The sequence below is a fragment of the Bos grunniens genome, chromosome 22 (assembly GCF_055505025.1).
Source record: "Bos grunniens cultivar Pamir isolate PY7600 chromosome 22, Bosgru_T2T1.0, whole genome shotgun sequence".
Taxonomy (NCBI): domain Eukaryota; kingdom Metazoa; phylum Chordata; class Mammalia; order Artiodactyla; family Bovidae; genus Bos; species Bos grunniens.
The window spans coordinates 5,377,728-5,388,865 of NC_141186.1; the positions used below are offsets into that span (position 1 = coordinate 5,377,728).

Sequence of the window (11,138 nt, forward strand, 5' to 3'; positions counted from 1 at the left end):
ACCTATGGCTGATTCATGTTGAGGTTTGACAAAAAACGGCAAAATTCTGTAAAGCAATTATCCTTCGATAAAAAATAATTTTTTTAAAAAAAGTATCCACAATTCCATATTATCCTTCTTTTTCACTGTTCCTCATCTCCAAAAGAGGGAACAGAATGGGAAAGGCAGCATTTAGTTTTTCACGAAAAAACTATTATTGAAAGAGATTAACCCTGGAAATCATGCTTTTCTATTGTAGTCCTCAATGTTCAAGGATTAGGAAATAAAAAACAGCACACTATTACACAAATGTAACCAACCTATATAGATAATGAAGTAACTCTCACTGTCAGGCCTTGAGTATACTCCATACTGTTTTTGATTTCCATAAGCCAAGGTATAAGTTCCTATGTCTTGAGAATGAATGATGGATAAAACTGAACCACCAGAAGGATTTTTTCATCATAGCTGAAGCCATTGTATCATGTGGAATTTTTTTTTCCATTTTAAGTAAGGAAAGACCATTCTCAAGGACACATGGTCCAACAACCAAAACCAACTCTCAGCATTTGTTACTGTGCTATACACCCACTCCACCTCCTGTGACCATCTCATACCCTCACGAATCATCAGAAACGGCATTTGCTTTGCAGCAAATCTATGACGCTCGTTCCACAATGAAGAATTCAGAAAATGAATGTTCTTCCAAACTCTTGTAACTCTAGGTCAGACATAGCTTCCAGTTCATCTATACTGCTAAGGGCTTGTGTGCACCTTTGAGCAGAGTCCAGAGTACGTGTCCAAGAACAAGTTTTCTGACTTCTGCAGCAAGTTGTCTCTGAGGACCTTGCTTTTTTGGCCCTTTGACATATAGCTGCATTATGTGGCCAACCTTTGCAAGGGGCAAAAAAGTGAAGAGCTTCAGGGACCTGCTGCTGCTGCTAAGTCACATCAGTCATGTCTGTGCGACCCCATAGACGGTGGCCCACCAGGCTCCCGTCCCTGGGATTTTCCAGGCAAGAATACTGGAGTGGGTTGCCATTTCCTTCTCCAGTGCATGAAAGTGAAAAGTGAAAGTGAAGTTGCTCAGTCGTGTTCGACTCTTCGCGATCCCATGGACTGCAGCCTACCAGGCTCCTCCGTCCATGGGATTTCCCAGGCAAGAGTACTGGAGTGGATTGCCATTGCCTTCTCCTTCGGGGACCTACTTTCCAATTATTCTGCTGCTTGACAAAAAATTAATACCATTTAAATGGAGATGTCTTATCTCTGTTCAGCCAAACAGCATTGCCTGCGGACTTGACCAGTTTTGCTTCAGTTGTAATTAGAGGAACAGAGATTCTAAATACATCTTCGCCACTCAACTTGCAGATGAACTTGGACCCAGATACGGTCGTTCACATCTGATCATATCTACCCAGCTAGACCCGACATCCATAACGCAGGAACAGGGAGAAGAAATCAGAGGCCTGGAGCACCTGGTTTAAAAACTGCCAAACTCCTGCCTTTGGGGCTCTTGAGGCGAGTCAGCATGCTCCACCTGTGGGGGTGCGTGCTCATGAGGAAGTGGCCGCTCACTGCCGCTAGTAAATCCACCAGGCGCTGCTTCTGGTATCAGGCGGAGTTTTCCAGAACAGCTGCTGGCCCAAGCCTGGAGCCGCTCTGCGTCAAGCGTCGCTTACGTGCTATGTGGCGTCCTGCTGGGGTCTCGCGTGAACTCTGTGGGTCCTCCCACCACTGTGATCACGTAGTGGCGAGGTCGCTGGGCTTGTCACACTCCCCAAAGCGCCGGCAGGTGCCCGACACTTAGCCAGTTGGCCGTGGGGGTTGAAGCCGCAGTGGGTGGTACTGGGAGAGCTTCCTGGGTCGAGGTCTAAAAGCTGGGGAGTTCTGACTTCCTGCGTCTCTCAGGGGTGAATCCCTTGAGCAGACCCAGAGCCTTCAACACCATCAGCAACCCCTGAGGGCCAGAGTGGGCGTCATGCAGCCCCCGGGGGGGGGGAAGACACCTAACCCGGCGAGGCTCACAGATTCCCCCTCCAGCGCAGCACGTGTGCGCCATCTTGGCCACTTCACCAAAGGAATGGTGCCTCATGTGGGTTTATTTGTTAATTTTCTGTCTGTTTTAATTTTTATGTTATATTGGAGTATAGTTGATTTACAGTGTTGTATTAGTTCCAGGTGTACAGCAAAGAGAGTCAGTTATACGTACATATATATTCCTATTCTTTTTCAATTTTTTTTTCCTATTTAGGTTTCAGAATATCGAGTAGAGTTCCCTGCATTATACAGTAGGTCCTTGTTGATTACCTGTATGTGTGTGTGTGTGTGTGTGTGTATTCCAAACTCCTAATTTATCCCTCTCCCCAGCATAATGTCGTTTTGATGAGAAACAGATAATACCATGTGTGTGTGTGTGTGTGTGTGTGTGGAGACTCTGCAAATTGGCAAATGCTACACCAATATTAAGGTCTAACTGAAGATTGTATTGTACACTTCATCCAGAAGTAGAATTTTATGTACAGAGTTGTTACTTTTCTGTTAAACATGTATGTAGAAGACCTGATTTGAAAACTTATAGAAGTCAGTGGTAAAACCTCTTGAGTTTCTCTAGTTAAAGAAAAATGTCTTAGGGAACATGGGTGTTCCCCTTAAGAGAAGCAAGTATGTTTTCTTGGAGCAGATGGGTGAGATGAAAGAGTCGAGCATAATAAAAGGTGTCTATAAAACAGTCAAGCAAAACATTAAGTGCTGCGAAAAGAGCTCAAGGTTTTAATTGTCTTTCAGAAGTTTGTTGTGTGTGTGGAGGGAAAATGATAACGGTAAATTTCAAAGGCAGTCTCTCTGAATGACTTCCTGTGAAATCTGTAGAACTGGTAGCATTCTGATAGCCTCTAGGTGAGGAATGAGGACGTGGAGCAGATGTTTTAATGTTATTACGACTTGGCGATAAGCATTTGCCTTGGTAACTCTAAACAAGGACCAGTGAGTCTATGGTCAACTTCAGGAAGGAGGCAGCCCTTTGAAGTGCCTGCAGCGCGAGTGACTCATGCTTTCCCAGTGATTCAGCAGGTTAATAATTAATAACATGTGAGTCTTGTGCAACTGATTACACAAGAGCACTGCAGCCCACTGTGAATTCTTCACCCCTGATATGCTCAGGCTAAGTGTTTTGTTACCAAATATTCCCTGCAGTCATTCTTAGCCATTAATCTAAAGTTTCTTTGTTTATAGAATTGCTGTGAATGCACCAATTTATCATTGACAAATGTTTGGTTCCTTTGGTTGATGAGACAAGTTGGAAATGGATCAGAACTCCAGGTCTCCCCACCTCCTGGCTACCAGGTAATGCTTCACAATGAAAGTGGATCTCAGACTGAATTCTGCTATGTGTACAAATATTTGTCAGCAAACTAGCATTGGCTTCTTCTGTAGGAAGGGAAAGACTCTGCTCTCAGTCCTTTTGTATATCCTGAAAGTATTTTGCAGGAAATAGCCAGGTCAGGAAAATGTGACTGTTTCCTGGCAGTAGAATTCAGTTAATCTGAGGTTAAGGGTCAGACTCTCCCAAAAGCGGCAAACACAAGATACTGGGTGAGGCTTAAGGGACCACTCCTTTAAACCAGTCTCCATGTCCCAGCACCAGTTACTTCACCAATGAAAATTCATTTCTCATCTTTTGTCAATTGACAAAACTTATGGAGTTAGTGATAAAGATGGCTTGGGAATTCCCTGGTGGTCTAGTGGTTAAGATTCTACACTTCTGCTGGAGCTTGGGTTTGATCCTAGTTGGTGAACAAAGATACCACAAGCTGTGCAGCAAAAAAAAAAAAAAAAAAGGCTTAAGTACTAGGAGAAGTGCATGTGTGCTAAGTCACTTAAGTCATATCTCACTCTGCAATGCTATGGACTGTAGCCCTGCAGACTCCTCTGTCCATGAGATTTTCCAGGCAAGAATACTGGCGTGGGTTGCCATTTCCTTCTCCAGGGGATGTTCCTGACCCAGGGATCAAATCCACATCTCATGTCTTCTGCATTGGCAGGCAGGTTCTTTACCAGTAGCACCACCTGGGAAGCTGCCTATGGGTGTAGTCATTTGATAAGGGCTTCCCTGATGGCTCAGCTGGTAAAGAATCCACCTGCAATGTGGGAGACCTGGGTTCGATCCCTGGGTTGGGACGATCCCCTGGAGAAGGGAAAGGCTACCCATTCCATTATTCTGGCCTGGAGAATTCCATGGACTGTATAATCCATGGGGTCGCAAAGAGCGGGACAAGACTGAGTGACTTTCACTTTCACTTTATTTTCTAAAAGCTACCATTACCCTCTGAATACTTTACCATACAGAATTTTTACCAGAAAATATCAAATATGCATTACATCTAATTAGCATACAGGCATATTTTATGTTCTAAGCTGTGACATAGCATGCATTTGGAGTACAAATTAAATGATGTAGCTCTTAAAATGGTTACGTATTTCTCTGACCGCAACTAAATAAATCCTCCTTAAGATACTTAATTTTTTTTGTCATTCAACATGTACTGTTAAGTGATTTTGTACTTTTGTGAAATGAACAATTAGAACAGTTCGTTATAAAGTCATAACTTATGTTTAAGGTTTTAACCTTCAAGTCCTGTAATGTAACTATTCAACTGAATGATTTTCAAGCTTGGAAAATGATGTCAAAATGAAAGGGAAGTTATCTAGCATTTCTTAGAAAGTAAATATAATCAGCTCTCTGTATCCATCTATGCATTTCAACTAAGCACAGATGAAAAAGGCTTGATATACGAAATTCCTTTAAGTTTAAAAAGCGAAACTTGAATTTTCCTAATCTACCAGCAACTATTTACATAGCATTTACATTGTATTTACAACCATTTACATAGTATTTACATTGTATTAGGTATTGTAAGTAATTGAAATAAGATTTAAATTATATCTTAAGGGAGGATGTGCATAGTTTATAAGCAAATATTTAGCAGTATTATGTAAGGGTTTTGAGCATCTGAGGATTTTGTATCTGAGAGGCTCCGGGAACCAATTCCCTGTGGCTACCAAAGACTGCTGTATTGTTAGACAAAAAGATTGTTAGACAGAATTGGTTAACATAATTGTCAAACACATAAATCTTCTCCCCTGGGTGAAATCTATCTTTTGTACTGTTTTCACTTTGGGAAGCATTTCTCAGCCTTTTAAAAGGAAGCTTATGCTGGTGTTTAGATCTCTTGACAAGCATTTCTAGTCTCATTTTATCTTCAGGCATCAAGGGCACCATAGGTTCTAGTTCCCCAGTGTCACAATGTGCGGAGTCTCAGTTCTTGAGTGTTACATGGTACGGAATTTATCCATTCAATCAGCCTCTCCTTCACAGTATTTATTGAGCAACAAATATGGATCAGGCAAAAGAAGCTAAAGATTTGAAAAACACAGTCCCTGCCTTAAGAATGCCTCAGTCTGGCGGGGAGACCGGGAAGGGCTGGTGTGGTGGCAGTAGGTGACAAAGCTGCCGAGAGCCTGGGCTCGGCAGCCCTCATGCTGGGCTGGAATTCTGGCTCTGTCGTTACTTAGTCTCCCTGGGGTTCAGTATCGCCACCGGTGAAATGAGTACACATCACATAGTAACGTGTGTGGACAACGTGTGTTGGTTATAGTTATTATTAAGTGTGGAGTGCTTGGGAGCTGCTTCCACAAAAAATCCCTGTGTATCTGAATCAATTCAGACACCAATTCCTTCCAAACTGAGCTCTTGGTTATGTTTCCTATCTAGGATTTCCTTCCACTCCTGATCATGACTCTAGTAAGAGTTGTTATTTCACACTGCTTTCCCTGACAACAGTCTTATGCTCTCAGATGCATTTTTCAGTCGTCCCAGTCGCTAATTTGAAAATCTTAAATAATTGTCTTTGATCATCTCCCTCCCCTGTTCAAAATCTCCTTCAGTGTCTATCATCGTCTTGAGTATAAAATACACTCTTAGTGTGACATGGAAAATGGGGTCTCCTGGAGATCAAGTAGTCCTGGGTCCCTCTTGGGGGACCCCTTTTTTCCCTTAATGTGGTGACCCAAGGATGAAAGAGCAGATTGAACCGAGGACGGTCTTGGAATGTGGGACTGGAAAAACCAGACCCTTACTGTCCCTCCCTCCCCCACGTTGTAACTATTAATGGAACAGTGTAACCTGTCTCCCCTCCTACCCCATAGGGAAAAGGATTTGCCCTACTCTTCCCCTACCCAGTATACGTGTCTCATCCAATCAGCAAATGACCCGCAAGACCCCCTATCCCATTCTTTATATCCTGGGTATAAAAGTGGACTAAGGACCCCCATTCATCGTTGGTTCTCCCTTGAGCTGGCCCACTGTTCTAACAGCGTCTCCCACTCTAATAAACTATTTCCCTCTCATTCTGTCTCATGTCTAGAGATTGTTTTCCAACCCATGCCCAGACATTTTTGGTGGCCCGTAGGGGAACCCTGGGGTCTCTTCCCCACCTCCTCACTTCTCCTTTCTCATGGGGACCCTCTGTGAACAGGCAAGTGCTGTGGAAGCAACTGAGGAACTCTGGCCAGGGCCACCCTCTGGTGTGCTCCAAAGGCCCACTGCTCACTGCGCCCAGTAGCTGCCAGGTGAGGGTGCTGGAATGAGGGTCTCTCCTTTGTCTTCTTCCAACTGAGGACTAGGCTAAGCAAGTCCTCATTGTGTGGGCACGGGTCAGGCACTTAAAAGCCATTAGGGCACCTGCCACATGAAGACTCCCATGTGAGGATAAGGGGGACATGGAACGGATCAGGCCCCAAGGGCATCCGCCCCCAGCAAGACAACTTCCGTGCACCGTGTCAGGCGCATAGTGGTTGAAGCAAAACAGAGGCCTTCATCCCCTGGCCGCCGCCTCCCCACAGGGTTGTCAGGCGGGTTCCTCAGCCTCCTTCCCTGTCACTCTCACTTCTTTCCATTTTCAGTCCGGATTGATTTACAGGAGCCCAGGTGTTGCCTCTGAGCCATCCCAAGAGTGCCCTCCATATTTCAGGGAGTCTCCAAATGGTGAGTCACCCCGTTGCTCCCCGGAATCTGTCTTTCTGTGCCCGGGTCACATGCTGCCCTGGCCGCACGGCTCTCAGGGGTCACCTCTCACTGTCGGACATGACTGTTGGGAGGGTCGGCCATTTTTGTGCCATTGGTCGCATGGAGAGATGACTGGGACAAAAGGGATGCCTTTCTGTCAGCTGGTGACTCTCGGTGCCCCCATTCTCTGGCGGTAGGCTAAGAGTGGGTTCTGGTGGGTCCTGGGAGCCTCTCTCAGACTCACCCCTTGGCTACATTCTCAGAAACCGGAAATTTTTGACCCTGCAAAAGGCCTGGCCCCAGTACAAACTGGAGGACCCGCAAAAAATGTCCTCTGAATGGCATGCTGCTGCTGCTGCTAAGTCACTTCAGTCGTGTCCGACTCTGTGCAACCCCAGAGACGGCAGCCCACCAGGCTTCCCCGTCCCTGGGATTCTCCAGGCAAGAACACTGGAGTGGGTTGCCATTTCCTTCTCCAGTGCATGAAAGTGAAAAGTGAAAGTGAAGTCGCTCAGTCGTTCCCGACTCTTAGCGACCCCATGGACTGCAGCCCACCAGGCTCCTCCATCCATGGGATTTTCCAGGCGAGAGTACTGGAGTGGGGTGCCATTGCCTTCTCCAGAATGGCACGCTAGCTTTTGCCAAAAGCAGGGAAAGGACTCAGAATTTCCTTACGTTCAGTCCTTCATGGCCCTCACTCAGAACCGGATTTGAGGGACTCATGCCTCACATCTATCAGTTGCCTCCCTATCTCCTGTCCCCCTCTGTCTCTCTCCATCAGATTTCCTTTCATATCCACATGCTCTCTAGGAAAGGATTCTGAAGTTCCCTTTGGTCCAGGTCTTAGTCCTATATTCAAAAGCCTGAAGGATCAAAAACTCTCCTAACATCCTAAAGAATTCCCTTCTAACTACTCCTGTTTCTCAGGGAGGGGAAGGACCCAGTTTCCCCAACTCCTGCAAATCCCCTTAACCTTCAGATTCTTCTGATGGGACAAGGACCTCCCTTCTCACCAAAGGGACAATCCAAGATTTTTATCAGTTGATCTGCCCCGATATCAGAGTTCATTTGAGCACTATTTGGTCTATAATTTAGGTATAAAACTATGACTACAGAAAGGAAAGATGATTTTTTGACATAGGATGGCCATTATATTCTTTAGACTCTGGAGTAAACTGGTTAAAATGAAATTCTTTTCTTGGAAACTGCAAAACCTGTTCTTTTTGCATATGCAATTAAAAACAGCTAGCTTGTTAAAAAGCCTGTCTAGGGAAAAGCTTGAAGTTAACCCTTTCCACATCCCTGAAATACACAGCCCACTTTGCCTGAGACCTCAGCCTTGAGCAAATTAAAACTTAAAAAAAAAAAAAAAAAGGCGGGGGTGGGGTGGTGGTGTCAAAAAAGACTTTTTAAATATCAAGTGGGAAACTGTGAGATCTCCGTCTGTCTGTCTGGATTTATGTATGTCTCAGTGTGTGCCTTTTTTTTTTTTTTTATAATATTGCTGAAGTTGTAAATGAGTTCTAATTTAATTGGCCTAAAGAAAAATAAACACTTACAAATCAGACAATTCTAAATACAAGAGAAATTAACCTAAAGAATGTCAGATTCATGTGAACTGGAAAATATTCAATATTAAATATCTAGTATTAATGTTTGTTTTGCTAATCTAATATAGCTATGTCTAAGAGTTATTAACATTAAGCATAATATTTTCATGGTGCCTAGGTTTAGTATAAGTTTCCTTCCACTCCTGATCGTGACTCTAGTAAGAGTTGTTATTTCACACTGCTTTCCCTGATAAGAGTCTTATGCCCTCAGATGCATCTTTCAGTCGTCCCAGTCACTAATTTGAAAATCTCATAATATTGTCTTTGATCATCCCCTCCCCTGTTCAAAATCTTCGCTTGGCGGTGGCACTCACTTCCTCTTACAGAGAAACTAGAGACTTTGGACTATTAATGAATACTGTTTGATGCCATCCTGAGATGTTCTCTAGAATTTTTTTTAAAGAAATTATCATTGGTATTTATGTTCACCAATCTATAGAATGCTAACATAAAGGTCAGTTCTTGGTTGCTTAAGGAAAGTAGGATGTGTATTTTCAGTAAAGAAGGTGTGAGGAATGGAATCACATTTTATGAAGAGAAAAGGAAGTAGGTCTGACTTACAGGTGACTGTTTCAGGATGGGAGAACAAAGTAATGGGTGCAGAAAGTGATAAGATTTTATGGAAAGTAGACCCCAAGGCAAGAGTTTTGCACATAAATACAAGTTTTCTTGAGATGTTGAACTGCCTTTGATAATGGATTTTAAGTTTCTTTACTTCTGGAGTGATCTGTTCTATGTTTACCTTTGAAATCTTCTTTGTTACTTTGGCTAAGTGGATATATAGTTTCACAGTGATCTATATGATTCTATCTGACTGAGTGTTACAAACCCTTTTGCTATTTATTGACAAAACTTCCTAAATAACTTGACTTCTAGCTGACTTTGGGATGCTTCACAGGGCCCCTGAGACATCCCAAAGAGCTATTAGACTACCTGGGTTCATTGGACATGTTAAATTAAATGGGAAGTACTGTTGAAGGGATGATAAATCTTCTCAGGTTATACTGTATGGTTGATGTTACTAATACAGATATTCTGAAATTATGTGGAATTCATATAGATCTTATATGCCCTGATAAAATATGGTCAATTATAATTCTAGTTATCATATTAAAGTGTTACATATTACAGCAATGACTAGGCTACTCAGGCAATTGCAATTTAATCAGATTTTAAACTTGTCTTATAGGATTTCACTCTGATGCCTTTGCAAGAATACTGCTACTTCAAGATTTATGGAAAAGACTTTTCTGAGATTAACCAATAAACAAATTTTGCTTGTTTGTTATCTGATAAACTGGTAACAGACTGTAATTTAGTCTACTCTCTCTGGCGACCTCATGGACTATACAGTCAATGGAATTCTCCAGGCCAGAATACTGGAATGGGTAGCTTTTCCCTTCTCCAGGGGATCTTCCTGACACAGCGGAGGAAGATCTTCCTTCCTACCACCTGAGCTATGAGGGAAGCCCTATATGGTTTCTCTCTGATGCCTTTGCAAGGATACTGCTACTTTCAAGATTTATGGAAAAGACTTTTCTGAGATTAACCAATAAACAAATTTTGCTTATTAGTTTTCTGGTAAACTGGTAACAGACTGTAATTTAGTCTACGCTCTATGTTAAGAGAACAAAGTTTTATTAGAATGCAGCTTTCAATAACAGATTATTAATTTCTTTGCCTTTAAGTGATTTATATTTGTTTTTTAAATCTTTTGTTATTTTGGTAAAGTAAAGAAGCATTTTTTAAGGTTATGGTACATGTAGACAAAGCTCATTCTGCTTCCACAAAAAATAAGCCCTCACGGTTAAACTTTTGCTATCCTGATGTCCTTAAAACATGGCAACAGTCTACTCCTAAATGGGGGAATTAAAAATGGGTGAACAGTAGCTGTAAATCAAAGAGTCAGGGCTATGGGAAATCCAAGACAGCTGCTTGGCTTTTCCCGGCTCCCTGACAAACCTCATTTTTATTTGATGGGTTAAAGCCTTCCCTGGCTACAGGGTTAATGCCCTCATAATGAAAAAAATCATGTTTCACTGAATACTAAGTTTTGTACATTGTTAAACTAAGTTTCTAGTTTTGTTAATTAAGGTCTAGTGTTTACTAAGACTCATTTCTAAGACAGTTACCAATCTTCAGATAAAGATCAGATGCTCTGTGATGTACACCCAGGAGATTAACACCAGGCTATAGGCATTTAACAAGTGAAGTCAGATGACCTGGGGTATACTGGGCTCTACCTAATGAAGGTTCTTGACTTAAAATCTTGCTTGTGACCTTACTAATAACTGCTTACTATACTATTTTCTATGTCACTTGTTTCAGAAGATTGTTTCTTACATTACCAAATGTGTGCCTGAGCCTGTGATAAAATGCTGATATGCAGTTCCATATGAGATCAATGATTATAATAATATAACTCTAGATATGGAAAGAAGCAACAGCAGTATTTTCCTGGACCAAGAGGCTAGTAAAACAGG

General features: G+C 42.5%; 1 long non-coding RNA gene and 1 pseudogene across 2 annotated transcripts; one reads left to right on the forward strand and one right to left on the reverse strand.

The window, feature by feature from the left end:
* Positions 1–441: 441 nt before the first annotated feature.
* Positions 442–1,417, reverse strand: LOC147347945 (tyrosine--tRNA ligase, mitochondrial pseudogene; annotated as a pseudogene).
* A 178-nt stretch (positions 1,418–1,595) lies between these two features.
* On the forward strand, positions 1,596–10,241 carry LOC147347946 (uncharacterized). 2 transcript variants are annotated; one of them, XR_015150841.1, is made up of 4 exons: positions 1,610–2,074; positions 3,214–3,324; positions 6,943–7,024; positions 9,845–10,241. It is a non-coding gene; the product is annotated as an uncharacterized LOC147347946 (long non-coding RNA). The 2 variants fall into 2 exon arrangements; XR_015150840.1 differs by lacking the exon at positions 6,943–7,024 and having other exon boundaries at positions 1,596–2,074.
* The last annotated feature ends 897 nt before the right edge of the window (positions 10,242–11,138 follow it).